Source organism: Physeter macrocephalus, chromosome 13 (assembly GCF_002837175.3).
Source record: "Physeter macrocephalus isolate SW-GA chromosome 13, ASM283717v5, whole genome shotgun sequence".
Classification (NCBI taxonomy): Eukaryota; Metazoa; Chordata; class Mammalia; order Artiodactyla; family Physeteridae; genus Physeter; species Physeter macrocephalus.
The window spans coordinates 14556266-14568854 of record NC_041226.1 but is presented as its reverse complement, the minus strand read 5'-3'; the positions used below and the strand labels follow the sequence as shown (position 1 = coordinate 14568854).

The following is a 12589-nucleotide window of genomic DNA, read 5'->3' as shown; positions in this document are numbered from 1 at the left end:
GTGGTTGCGCGTCCACCTGCCGATGCAGGGGAACCGGGTTCGCGCCCCGGTTTGGGAAGATCCCGCAGGCCGCGGGGCGGCGGGGCCCGTGAGCCGTGGCCGCTGAGCCTGCGCGTCCGGAGCCTGCGCTCCGCAACGGGAGAGGCCACAACAGTGAGAGGCCCGCATACCGAAAAAAAAATAAAAAAATTAAAAAAATATATACATGTGTAATATATTATACTGCATAGTATATTAACAGCCTTCTTATATTATGCTATTATTAATTATTTGCGCTGCCACTTATATCACTTGCTAAGTAATTATAGATATATGAATGTGCATGTATACACATTCATATGTATGTATATATATAATTTTATAATTGACGATGGTTTAAATTATTATTTACATCAATATATGGATATACAAATCAATACTTTGAATATTGTCCCTGGATACAAATATTAGTAGTTATGGAAACACACAGGAGGTGATGTCTGACCTTAATAACAGGGGTAGAAGAAATCAGGGAGAAAATACACTATGGGCGTGAATCTCATGCAGAGACAATGGAAGGATACCAAAGAAGAAAGGAAAGGCATGTAGCACGTGCAGGAATCCTGAAAAGGCTGTGCGGCTGGATAGATTAGACATGGCTAGTTGGTACATCAAGAAGAGTCTGAATTTTTTTTTTTTTTTTTGGCTGCACTGTGCACCTTGTGGGATTTTAGTTCCCCGACCAGGGATCAAACCCGGGCCCTCAGCAATGAAAGTGTGGAGTCCTAACCACTGGACCACCAGGGAATTCCCAAGAAGAGTCTGAATTTTATCCTGTGCATAACAGGATAATTGTGAGTTGGAAAGTTATAATGGTATCAGATTTGCACTGTAGAAAATGAACTGTGGCAGCAGAGGGAAGGACAGAAGGTTTTTTTTTTTTTTTAAAGATAATTTTAAAAATCACAACTGTTTTTTTAGGTAACTATAGAAACAAAGTGTATCTGCGTCAGAGGGGAAAGTGACAAGAGATGAAGAGATCCATTAGGAGAATTACATTAGAAAAAATCCTTCATTCACTCAATAAACATTTATTGAGCAACTATATGCTCCAGGCACTGAGGATACATCAATGAAAAACAAGGGTAAAAAACAGAGATAGTTCTCATGGATAGCTTACTATATTACATCTCGGGAAAATGGCTAACATTTATATAGCACTTGCTCTGTGCCGATCATTATTTTAAGCAGTTTACTTTTAATAAATCGTTTAAGATAAACCACACTGATGTGGTTCTAATGGGATCAATAGCCATAGAGTTAGCGAAGGAATCTGATTCAACAGAAATTCAGGAAGCAGGTAAAATTGACTGGTTTAGTAACTGGATGGCTATGCATGGTGAAACAAAATGGTTCTTGAGGTTTGGGTAGCAAGAATAACTTTCTTAAATGGTTAAGTGTAGCCTACTTTTCTTAATTCTATAGCAATGATGCCGTGCATTTAATTTGGGGCTATTTCTGCATAAAAATAAAGTAAAGCAAGAGAAGGATTATGGGAACACAAAATGGTTCTTCTCTGTCTCTTGGATTTCTGAAGTCTACTAACCAGTTTTACCACTTTATTTTCAATTTCTGAAGTGGCTCTCTTGAGCTATGCTTAAAAACACTGTTTTCAGTGTTCTCAAATCATGCCTCTAATAACTATGTAAGTGGAGTTAAAGGTAACAGGTGGGGCATTACCAAGATGAAATGATTAGATATTTCTGCACAGAGGAAACCAGCAAAGAAATAGAGAGCAGGCACTTCTGCTCTCGCAGTTTGGAGGAAAGTAGTCAGAGCTCTCTTGAAATAAAAAGAGAATTGTGTCCTGGCTTCCTTCCTCAAAATACTATGAAGGTGCTATTTTCCAAGCTTAAATCAAAATCAGCAAGAAGAATAAAACGTAGTTCTAAACTGAAAACCAAACATAGCAAGATAATTTTGTTCCCTTAATCTTTTCTTTTAATTTCTTAGTACCAAGAATGCTAATAGCCTCTGCAAAAAGTGAATCTTATGTGAAATGGTACTTAGCCATACCTGAATAATTTATTCTGGAATCTTCTACCATAACAACAATATGAGAATTCTAAATGTGAACCACCTAAAGGTACACTGTTTTCTTAACCTTATATTTATTCCCTAAGTGAAAAATCGCTAATGATAGCACTACTCGGCCATTGATTTTTTTATCCTTAGGGGCAGAAACAGATCAATAAATTAATGATTTTAGTAAATTTACACTAACTGCTCTAAAAGAAAAGGTTCAGGAAAACTTTTTCCCCCTCATTTACACAAACATTATTGCTCCTAGGAAATGTACATTATGAAATCAACCTACATTTGTGCAGCAAGAACCAAAACATCTATATTTTGTGTGTGTGTGTGGTCCACACATTCCTCACTTTATCACAATGTTAAAAAACCATATTTTTCCTTATTTGCAATTGGGATTAGGTATGACATTTTTCCCTTTGATTTCACTGGAATATTGCAGAAAGACCCATGGTTGTAAAACTTATCAGGTAGAAACAGATAAATAAAGCTGTTAAATAAAATCTACATATTACCCAATCATCTGTTTACTGGGGACTTGCCTGGTGGCACAGTGGTTAAGACTGCGCTCCCAATGGCAGGGGGCCCGGGTTCGATCTCCGGTCAGGGAACTAGATCCCACATGCATGCCGCAACTAAGACCCGGAGCAACCAGATGAATTAATTAATTTTAAAAAAAGAAGTATCTGTTTACTGCAAATAATTCACATAAGCAATATTCAGCTTTTAAGGAACATGTTAAGAGTAATATACAAATCCACGGCACTTATTTTCCAATGACATAAATGGAGGATTTCAAAATATATGCTCTTCTTATTACTTAAATTTACTAATTTTCTCAAAGATGCTTTTATTTGTTTTTTTCTTTATGATAATGATTAAATGGAACATCTGGCAGCTGCATAGCTATACTACAGTATAGTTTAGTACAGCATTCTATACTAAATATATTTAGGAGGTTCTAAGACCTGAACAAACATGGTATTTTATCACTGTCTTCGGCTGGTTGTGTCCCAGTGTATTAGACTTGCGATCAAAACTGTCCCTCAAGCCTCACAATTGCTAAATCAAGATGTTTTGGAGTACTACATTTTGGTAAAAGCATGTTACTGTATTTAACCTTCAAGTCTATAAAATTTATATTTCCAGTCATTAAAAAAGAGAAATAAAACATGTACAGTGAAAAGTAGTACAGTGTTTTGTATTTCTATGATTTGGCCAAAGTGAAAACTCATTATTATTAGATTAATGGAAATCTGAGTTTAGCTACTTACTAGTGGTCCAATAACTTTGGAAGCATTCTTAGCCTCTAGATTCAGCATTGAAGAAGTGTTAATTATTCTTCCACTTCTGTCCCTGTATATCCTATCTTTCCACCAAAAACAAATAGTCAGACAGTCAAACTTTATGCACAGTTTAGAAAGGCAAGCACAAGGAAGAAAGGAAGAAAGAAAAGGACAGAAGAAGGAGCGAGAGAGGGAAAATAAGCAAGGAAAAAAAAAAGAAAGACAAACAGAAAGAGAAGCTCTGGAAACCCTCATAGTAGTAGCTACCTGCACAGTTCTTACTATGCCGCAGGAACTGTGCTGCATGAATGATCCGATTTCCATGAATAATCTCACTTAAATCTTCAAAAGAACCCTGTTAGCTAGGTACTATTATTGTCCCACTTTACAAATGAAACTGAGGCTTGGAAAGGTTCAGTCTCTTGGCTCAGGGTCACATCACCAATTGGTATTTGTCCCAGTTCTAACTCCAGACGCTGCGCCCCTCACTTGGATGGAAAGGAAGATAAGCAGGGTCAAGAGGTTGACCTTCCTGTGTACACATTTCAAAGAAGTAAGACATCTCATAATTAATATGTTGGAAAGGACCTCTTAATTTCCCTTGAACCTTTTCCATGCCCCGCTAGTCTTTTCCATCTCAACAAATGGCAGCACCATTCTCCGCTGGCCAAGAAACCCAGAATCATGCTTAATTCCCTTTTTTCCTTACCCCATAATCCAATCCATCAGTAAGTACTATAGATTGAGATCTGAAATTACGCAAGACTGTCTTCTTCTCTCTGTATCAGATGTCTTCCTGCATCAGCCCCTGCTTTCTCCTTGATACGTCCCCTTGACTCTCCACAGCTACAAGAGTCATCATCTGAAAACATAAACTGGAACGTGTTACTCCCTTGTTTTAAAATGATTTGGGTTCCCTGTGCTATACAGTAGGTCCTTGTCGGTCATCCATTTAAAATATAGCAGTGTGTATATGTCAATCCCAAACTCTGTTCAATATTCTGTAACAACCTAAATGGGAAAAGGATTTGAAAAAGAATAGATACATGTATATGTACAACTGAATCACTTTGCTGGGCACCTGAAACTAACACAACATTGTTAATCAACTATACTCCAAAATAAAATAAGAAGTTAAAGAAAATGATTTGGGGAATTCTCTTTCCCTCAGAACAGAGTCTAAATTACTGCCCTGGGTTTATAAGGCTCTCACCCCAGTCTGTCTCCCGAGCATCATCTTGTCCCACTCTCTGGTTTGTTAGTTGAGGTCCAGGTGTGTTGATGTTCTTCTGGTCACTTGAACACACCAAGCTCAATGCCATCGCACGTGCTTTTCCCTCCCTTCTTCTTTCTTCCTCCCTTCTTCCTGACGCAGCATCATCTCATCCTAGGTCTAAGCTTAAATAGTACACCTTTCAGAGGCCTTTCCTGACATCTGCATCTCTATCTTGGATTTAATTATAACCCCCATAATACTTTAAACGATGTATACGTGTTGTATTTGTCTACTGTTTTATCATCCATAGCTATCAGAACCTCAGGTCAGAGGTCATAACTGCCATGATCGTCATTCTTTTCCAAGATCCCAATAGACACCTGAAGCATAGTTGAGGCACCAAAAATACTTGTTGAATAATTCAATAAATAAGTGAATAGGGAAACTCTTTAAGTTTCACCATAGAAACTCTGAACCTTCTCTTCCATAGCATTCTGGTTCTCTGTTGTATTCTTATAGGTTCTAGCAAATATAGAATCATACTAATGACAACTGCCATTGAACACCATGGTCTATTTCTCCCGGCTACGCAGAGCAAATTTAAAAAGACAGACTGGGATATTACTGAGTAATGTAATATACACCACAAATAAATATTTGATTTGAGATTATGGTATTTTAGTCACTTATGAAAGATTTGCTTAGTTTTTAAAAGGTGATTAGCATTTGTTTTGAGAGTAAATATAGAACCATGCTAAGCCTCTAAAAATGTGTCTAATAAGGATTCATATTCACGGGAAGATTTAATGATTTAAGAAAAGTTTCCTCTGAACTAAAGCTAATGAAAACAGTACAGCCATATGACATATAATTTTGGAATTAACCTAAAGAATAATAACTAATAAAATTTAGTTTATATTTTTCTATTTAAAAGGTACAAATTCTTTCATGGACAGTACAGGACAGGTATTTTATAGATTCATGCTTTTAAAGGCAGGGATCTGGCACAGAAAGATCTTGATGACTTGAACTGTTCTGAACTGTTCAATGAAAAAGGAAAGGCTTACAAACATTATGCCATAGTCGCCAACATCTCCTCCCAGGATCTGTATTCTAGTGGATCTGTGCTCTCTTACAGATTAAAAATACTTGTATCAGTGCCTGACATTACTTCACCATCTTATTATAACCCCCTGAGGCACTAGTGTCTTTCCTCTGGTTCTCATGTCACTAGTAATTAACTTTATTGCCAAGAATGCTTGCTTTTTTTCTCTCAGCGGAATGTCTGTGAAGTCTTTTAATGCTGGTACTCAGACCTCATTTTCCGACTTACTGCACTTATTTATATTTTTCCAGCCTTTGCTTTAAATTCAAGCTAATTATCAATAATGACTTTGCCTTAAACCCTGAAGTTACCGGTCACCTTCCAGCAAAAAGTTGTGCTTCTTCTAAACCAGCATTAAGAGCTTCCAGTCTCCTGGAGTCTTGAGTATTCAACCATCAGGTACGGAATAAAATTCTGAAAGCCTCGCCCTTCACTGACATTTCATATACAGAAATGACTTTGCAGCTTCTTCTACTAGGTCAAGAAGCTATTTATATCTTTCAATAGCATATGAATTAGGGATCTTGGCGGATGAAAAACTGGGCACCGCTAGGCGGTGCACAATCAAAGACAGTGGCAACACATGTCTGGCTATGGACCAGACACATTATAATGGCCAACACGCATATCATGTCTGATGCCCAGTTTCAGTGCCAAAACCAGAGAGAGACTCTCATAGACGGTGTGCCCATGTCATATGAGAGCTCAAATGAGGAAGCGGCAAACCAGTTTTCATAATGGAGCAAAAAGTAGGGCTCCTCCTACTAAATATACCGGGCCAGATGATCACATATCCTAATTCTTTCTTCTGCCCATCAGGAAGTACCTTGATTTATGTCAGAGTTTGGGATTGACATGGACACACTGCTATATGTAAAACAGATAACCAGAAAGGACCTACTGTATAGCACAGGGAACTCTACTCAATATTCTGTAATAACCTAAATGGGAAAAGAATTTGACAAAGAAGAGATACGTGTATATGTATAACTGAATCATTTTGCTGTGCACCTGAAACTAACACAACATTGTTAATCAACTATACTCCAACATAAAATAAAAATTAAAAAAAGAGAGAAATATTGCAGAAAAAAAAAGAAGTATCTTGAATCTGATGCTCAGGCTTTGAGACTTGAAACAAGCAAACAAGAAACATAAAAATGTAGAGGGCTTCCCTGGTGGCGCAGTGGTTGAGGGTCCCACTGCCGATGCAGGGGACGCGGGTTCGTGCCCCGGTCCGGCCACAGCAGAGAGAGGCCCGCGTACCACAAAAAAAAAAAAAAAAAAAAAATAACAGGAGCTCTAAACTGGTGGTTACTGTGAATCTCTTCAATCTTAAGTATATTTCATTGAAGGTTTCAAAGGCATTTTTACAGCAGATAGTTTCATGTATTTAAAAATGTGAAAGCTTTACTAAAAATCTTTTTTGGTGCCACAAGGATTTAAATCAATGCTAGGATAAGAGAATGTTCTAAAGGAATGAAAAGGGTCCCCTGGGAACTGTTTATAGGAGCTTTTTGTAGAATACTATTTAATTGATCCTTATATAAAATAGAGCTTCTTTTGGCCATTTGTCTATTCATTTATTTTAATATTTGTTTCATATTTACTGTGTGTTCACCCCTGGATAGGCCTTGTGGTATAAAGATTAATGACACCTTTTTTTGACTTGAAAAAGTTTCTTCTCTACTAATGGAGGTCTTCACATTAGCAAATAATCAGAATACAATATTCTTGTTCTAAAGAAAGGTAGGGATAGAAGCACAAAAAAAGGACATGGCTAATTTTGTTATCAAGATATTGGGAGCAACTTTGGAGAGGGAATGACATCTGAGTTGAAAGTTGAGGAGTGATTAGCAGTCATTAGGGCTGAGGGTGGGACATACCTGGAATAGTTACGTGAGACTGGATTTCACATAATAAAGAGCTAGAGGATTTCCTTGGAGACAAAACTAAAAAGGGACAGGAGTGCTTTCATGTTAGAATACTTATAATGTTAGAAGAGGAAAATTACAGAGTTAAATGCTGAGAAGAAATCAGGTAAAATATGCTCAATTATGAAGGGGATAAAAGAATACATGCTTTTCCAAGGATGTGCTTCTGGTAAGCAACATATAATTGGGTTTTGTTTTCTTATCCAGTATGACAACTTTTATATTCTAATTAGAACATTTAGTTCACTTACATTTAATATAATTATCGATACATTTTGCTTTATATCTATCATCATAATATTTGCTTTCTTTTTGCTTCTTCTGTTCTATGTTCTGTTTTCTCTCATTTCTTGTTATCTTTTGGATTTATTTTATTATTATTAGTTTTCTAATTTCTTCCCTCTATTAGCTTAGGGGAAAAAATAAAAAAAGAATACATGCTGTTTTTCCTCCCACAAAATTCCAAGTACTAGATCTGGAATTTTAATTCAAAGAGGCAATCATCAAAGGAGGATGTGTTTTCCAAGTCTGTATTATTATTATTACATTGAATTACCCTCGAGAAGACATAAAGGGTAAAAGCAAAAGAGATGGAAGACGGTTTAGCTAAATCCATAGGTGATTGCTACCCACACTTAAATACAAAAGTTCTTTGGATGAAGCCACAGATAACAGGAACACACTTTCTAATTTCAGAGTTTGACCTTTTAGATTGTAACTATGAAAATGCACATGTTGATTGGCCCCAGAAAACTGGATGGATGACCTATTTTGATGTAACATTTTCATGGGTTTTTTTTTTGGGCTGTGCCACGCGGCTTGTGGGATTTTAGTTTCCTGACCAGGGACTGAACCTGGGCCCTCAGCAGTGAGAGCGCAGAGGCCTAACCAATGGACTACCGGGGAATTTCCTCAGGTTCTTCACTAATATTGCAATAAATGTATTTCATTACTAAATGATCATTTGAAGAATTACAATATGAAAATTTACAGTTATGAATTTTAAGGACTGCATAACATTTTCTGATGTAGATACCATTACTAAAAAGCTCTATTTTTATTGGCATTAGTAATTTCCAGATTGCTACTTTTCGCATGGTGACGTACATGTGCCTACAAATTTTGGCTTCTGTTGAGCCATGTCTCAAGTGGAATATTATAGCCTTCTTGACTTCATCTCCGTATTCACAGATGTTTCTTCAACTTGATTTTCTCAGCTTACAACCTCACAAATAGTTTGGAAGTGTACCTGTTTCACCATAATCCCTGAAGTGAATTTTTAAAAAGTTTCTTTGTAATTTAATTGATAAAATAATTATAAAATGGTACCTTTGTGACCAGCTAGAAGGGTGGGATAGGGAGGGTGGGAGGGAGGGAGACGCAAGAGGGAGGAGATATGGGGACATATGTATATGTATAACTGATTCACTTCATTATAGAGCAGAAACTAACACACCATTGTAAAGCAATTATATGCCAATAAAAACGTTAAAAAAATGGTACCTTAAGGTTGATTTGATTTGTGTTTATTTCAACTTTAGAAAGAATAAATTTTTTTCCACATGTAGGTAGAAAAATTACCGTGTGATACCAGGAAAGAATACTGTAAATGTTAGGATGCAGCGACCTTTAAAGTATTCTAAAATAAAACTGTACACCCCAGAGGATGCAGAACTTTTTGTCTCTCAGCAGATCCTACTCTGACTTCATTCTCATCTATCAAACATGCCTAAAAAACTCAGTCTGGAGAACCCAGAAGAATTCAAGTATTCCTCCCTCTTATGTCAATCCTGAATAAGTGTCGAAGTTACTGTTTGAGGAAAGAATCTGGGATTCAAATTGGCCTCTAGCTGCCTGGTTATACAACTTGAAGGAGTTCCCTATATCTGTGACTCAGTTTACTCATCTGTCAAATATACGTATTTTTAACTGTGCTCAGAGCTATGAAGGCAAAATTGCATAAATGATAGTTCTAATAAAAGATCTAATGGAAAGAACCCTGACATATGAGGATCTGTGTGCATGTGTGTGTGTGTGTGTGTGTGTGTGTATGTGTGTATACATGTGCTATATTAACCAACATTCATTAAGTCCAAACACAGCAGAACTCCGAGGTGAAAATCCTGACGTTATCTATTCTTCAATTAGTGTATTCTTTAGTCCAGTCCTTTGGTAATTGCCCCAAAGCCCTCCAAACACTAAAAAGTAGTAACTCTGTCCTAAGCACCAATCCATCAGTCGTGGGTGGTCTTAACCGGTTAGGACATTATAAGAGGAGAATTCTGTGGCTAGCCAGGTTCTTATGATAATATAATTAAATCGAAAACAAGGGATTTTAGTTTTCTGTTCTCCTCAGCCTCCTCTCCCATTCTTGACTCCTGAAATTAAAAGCTATGTTTTATTTTTAATGTAATTTGAGGATTATATTTGCTCCAGTAATTTCCTTAGATAGTCACTGTCCTAAAATCAATCTGGTTGACTTGAAGAAAGTGATTTTTAGTGAGTTGGAGAAAGAATTGGTAGTAGAGAGTTGATTGATTTTATGCCATGGTGCCTTGACTTGCTTCTCAGATCTGAAATACTAGAAGCATTTCATATATTTCATGGGAATGGTGTATGGATATGCTTACTATAATTGTATAAAGTAAATGATAATAAATGACTACAGCTGAATTCAGTAACTAAACCCTCTGGTCCAAAAAGTCTGTCATCAAATGGATAGGAAGAGTAAGTACCCTTGAGGGAGCTCTGTTACTTCCTGGATGGATGGATGGATGTGTTTGGGGAAGTTACCTGGCTACTCTGAGACCTAGATCCTTCCAACTGAGAAACAAGGAGAAGCCTTGTTTGTAAGATTCAATCCTTGTATTACCTGACATAATTCCTGAGGCATACATATCTTGGAGAAGTGTCAAACGACATCACAAATGTGTCTTCATAAACATGTCACCTAGTTCATGAAATTTACATTGCTACATTTGAAGATTTTGAAAATAAATGCTCATATTACAGTCTATAAAATAGGTATTTTCTAGAGTATATTTTGATGAAATTACTGACTGTACTACTAGAAGATGTAATAGCTAGGTCAGAAAAAATTCATAATTCTTAGTATAATATTTTTGTAGAGAGGGAGAATATCTTTATTTCTTCTTTTATCACAAATATTCCAAACATTTTTTTTACTTCTGTTTAGCAAAATACCTCACACTTCCCAGAGAGGAGAATTTCATTCGAGATACCCTGTAAGTGAAAATAGTATTGCACTTCTCATTGATATATTAGAATGTGTCACAAGAGACAGTGCAAAAATCCTAAAAAAATAAGTATCAGATTGAAACTATTTTGAAATACATATATGACTTTTTATTTTTTAACCTTGCAGGTCTCTGTATTTATTCTGTCAAAGGGAAGTTTTCTTGCATCAGGGAAATTAAGATAAATTCTGTTCCACAGATAGTTGCCAGAATCTGCCCGAGCCCCGTAAGTAATGCTAAGTGAGTGGTAGGAGAAGAGTAAAGGACAATATCTCTGGAGTTTTTCTCTCTCACATGAAACTCTAGCTCTGAAAAAGCTCCCAGAATGATTTAGTTCCTATTTCCATAAACACAATCTTTAGAGGCTCAGCCACTTTTTCAGCAAATCCAAAAATAAACCCAGTCTCTTCAGCTAGTCACTCCTCACTTAATATTTTGAAATATGATACAGTATAATGTTTTCCAAAGTTTGAATACAGACCAACATTTTAAAGTAATTGCTACCATTCCATTCAGCTAAGGAAAGAGAAGTGCATAATAATAGAGCATATATATGTAGAAAAAGAAAGAAAAAGCAAAATGTATAAAAAAGTATAGGCTATAATGTCTTGGAATTGTAGTCACTGGATTTCAAACATTTTTGGGGAATTTTAAAGAAAATCATACTTTTGATATTGAGGTTTATTCAGTCATTCGGAAAGATATACATGGTGTTTGGAACCAGTGATTTAGAACAAGCAGATTATTTTCTGATAAGTTGATTTCCTTCTCAGAACTTGGTTTCATACTAAGATTCATTTATCAATATGTAGAATACTAAAGTATGATTTGGTTGCTAAAAAAATAAAGGCATTAAACTTATTAAATTTAGTTGAACCCAAGTTAACACACTTTTTTTTTTTTTTCTCCTCTCTGGCACACACCCAGCAGATGTCATTTTTCAGAGCTGTGATCCTGTTACGTCCAACGACATTTTAAACAAGTTCTATTTAATGCTTCAAAAAAATAGGAAGGGTAAGCATGGAATCTTTTTGAGATAGATGACAGAATAGTGTGCGTTTTTATAAAGCATCGTAAGGAAACAGGTGACTGAATCATTTCTCCCTCTCTCTTCTCTCGCACACAGCTCCCCTCATTTCCTGTGTCCTGTTCACACACTCTTCCTGAGGTTCTTTTCCTGCTCCTGAGAGCAAGTGAGAACACAAACATCCTTACGATCAATCTAGAAGTGGTCAGCTTTCCTCCTAGGCTGCAGGGTGAGGAAGGGAGCCGAAGAGTGTGAGAGGCAGTCAGGGCTCTGGGGGAGCGATGACAATAAATTACTGAGGTGACTTAGATCCCAGGTCATAGTCGATTCTCTGCAGTATTCAGACTTCACCAAGGAAAAGCTGAGCTAGACCAAGTCACAAAATGCCCCAAACTAAGAAAACTAAGAAAATCATTAGACATACTGAGCTTGATACACATTTATTTAGCACTGTTTTCTTGGTGAAGGCGACATATTATCCACCAGCATTAGTCCACACAGCACCCAAGAAAATTAGAAAAAGGCACCCCCTTTGGGCAGACACACCTAGGTAGAACACATGGTTTGCAGGTGGGGCTGGGCTGGTCCCAGCATCCTCTGGTGGCCTCAAGCAGGCAGCTTTATGCAGAGTATAATCTGAACAACTGGACATGGGGATCCTATTTACATAGATCTTTCTCTTTTTTTTTTTTTT

The 12589-nt window shown here is 36.8% G+C and overlaps 1 protein-coding gene across 1 annotated transcript in view; it reads right to left on the bottom strand.

The window, feature by feature from the left end:
• Window positions 1-12589, bottom strand: part of FREM2 (FRAS1 related extracellular matrix 2) — a 167065-nt gene that overhangs the window by 143777 nt on the left and 10699 nt on the right. The gene's annotated exons all lie outside the window — the stretch shown is intronic.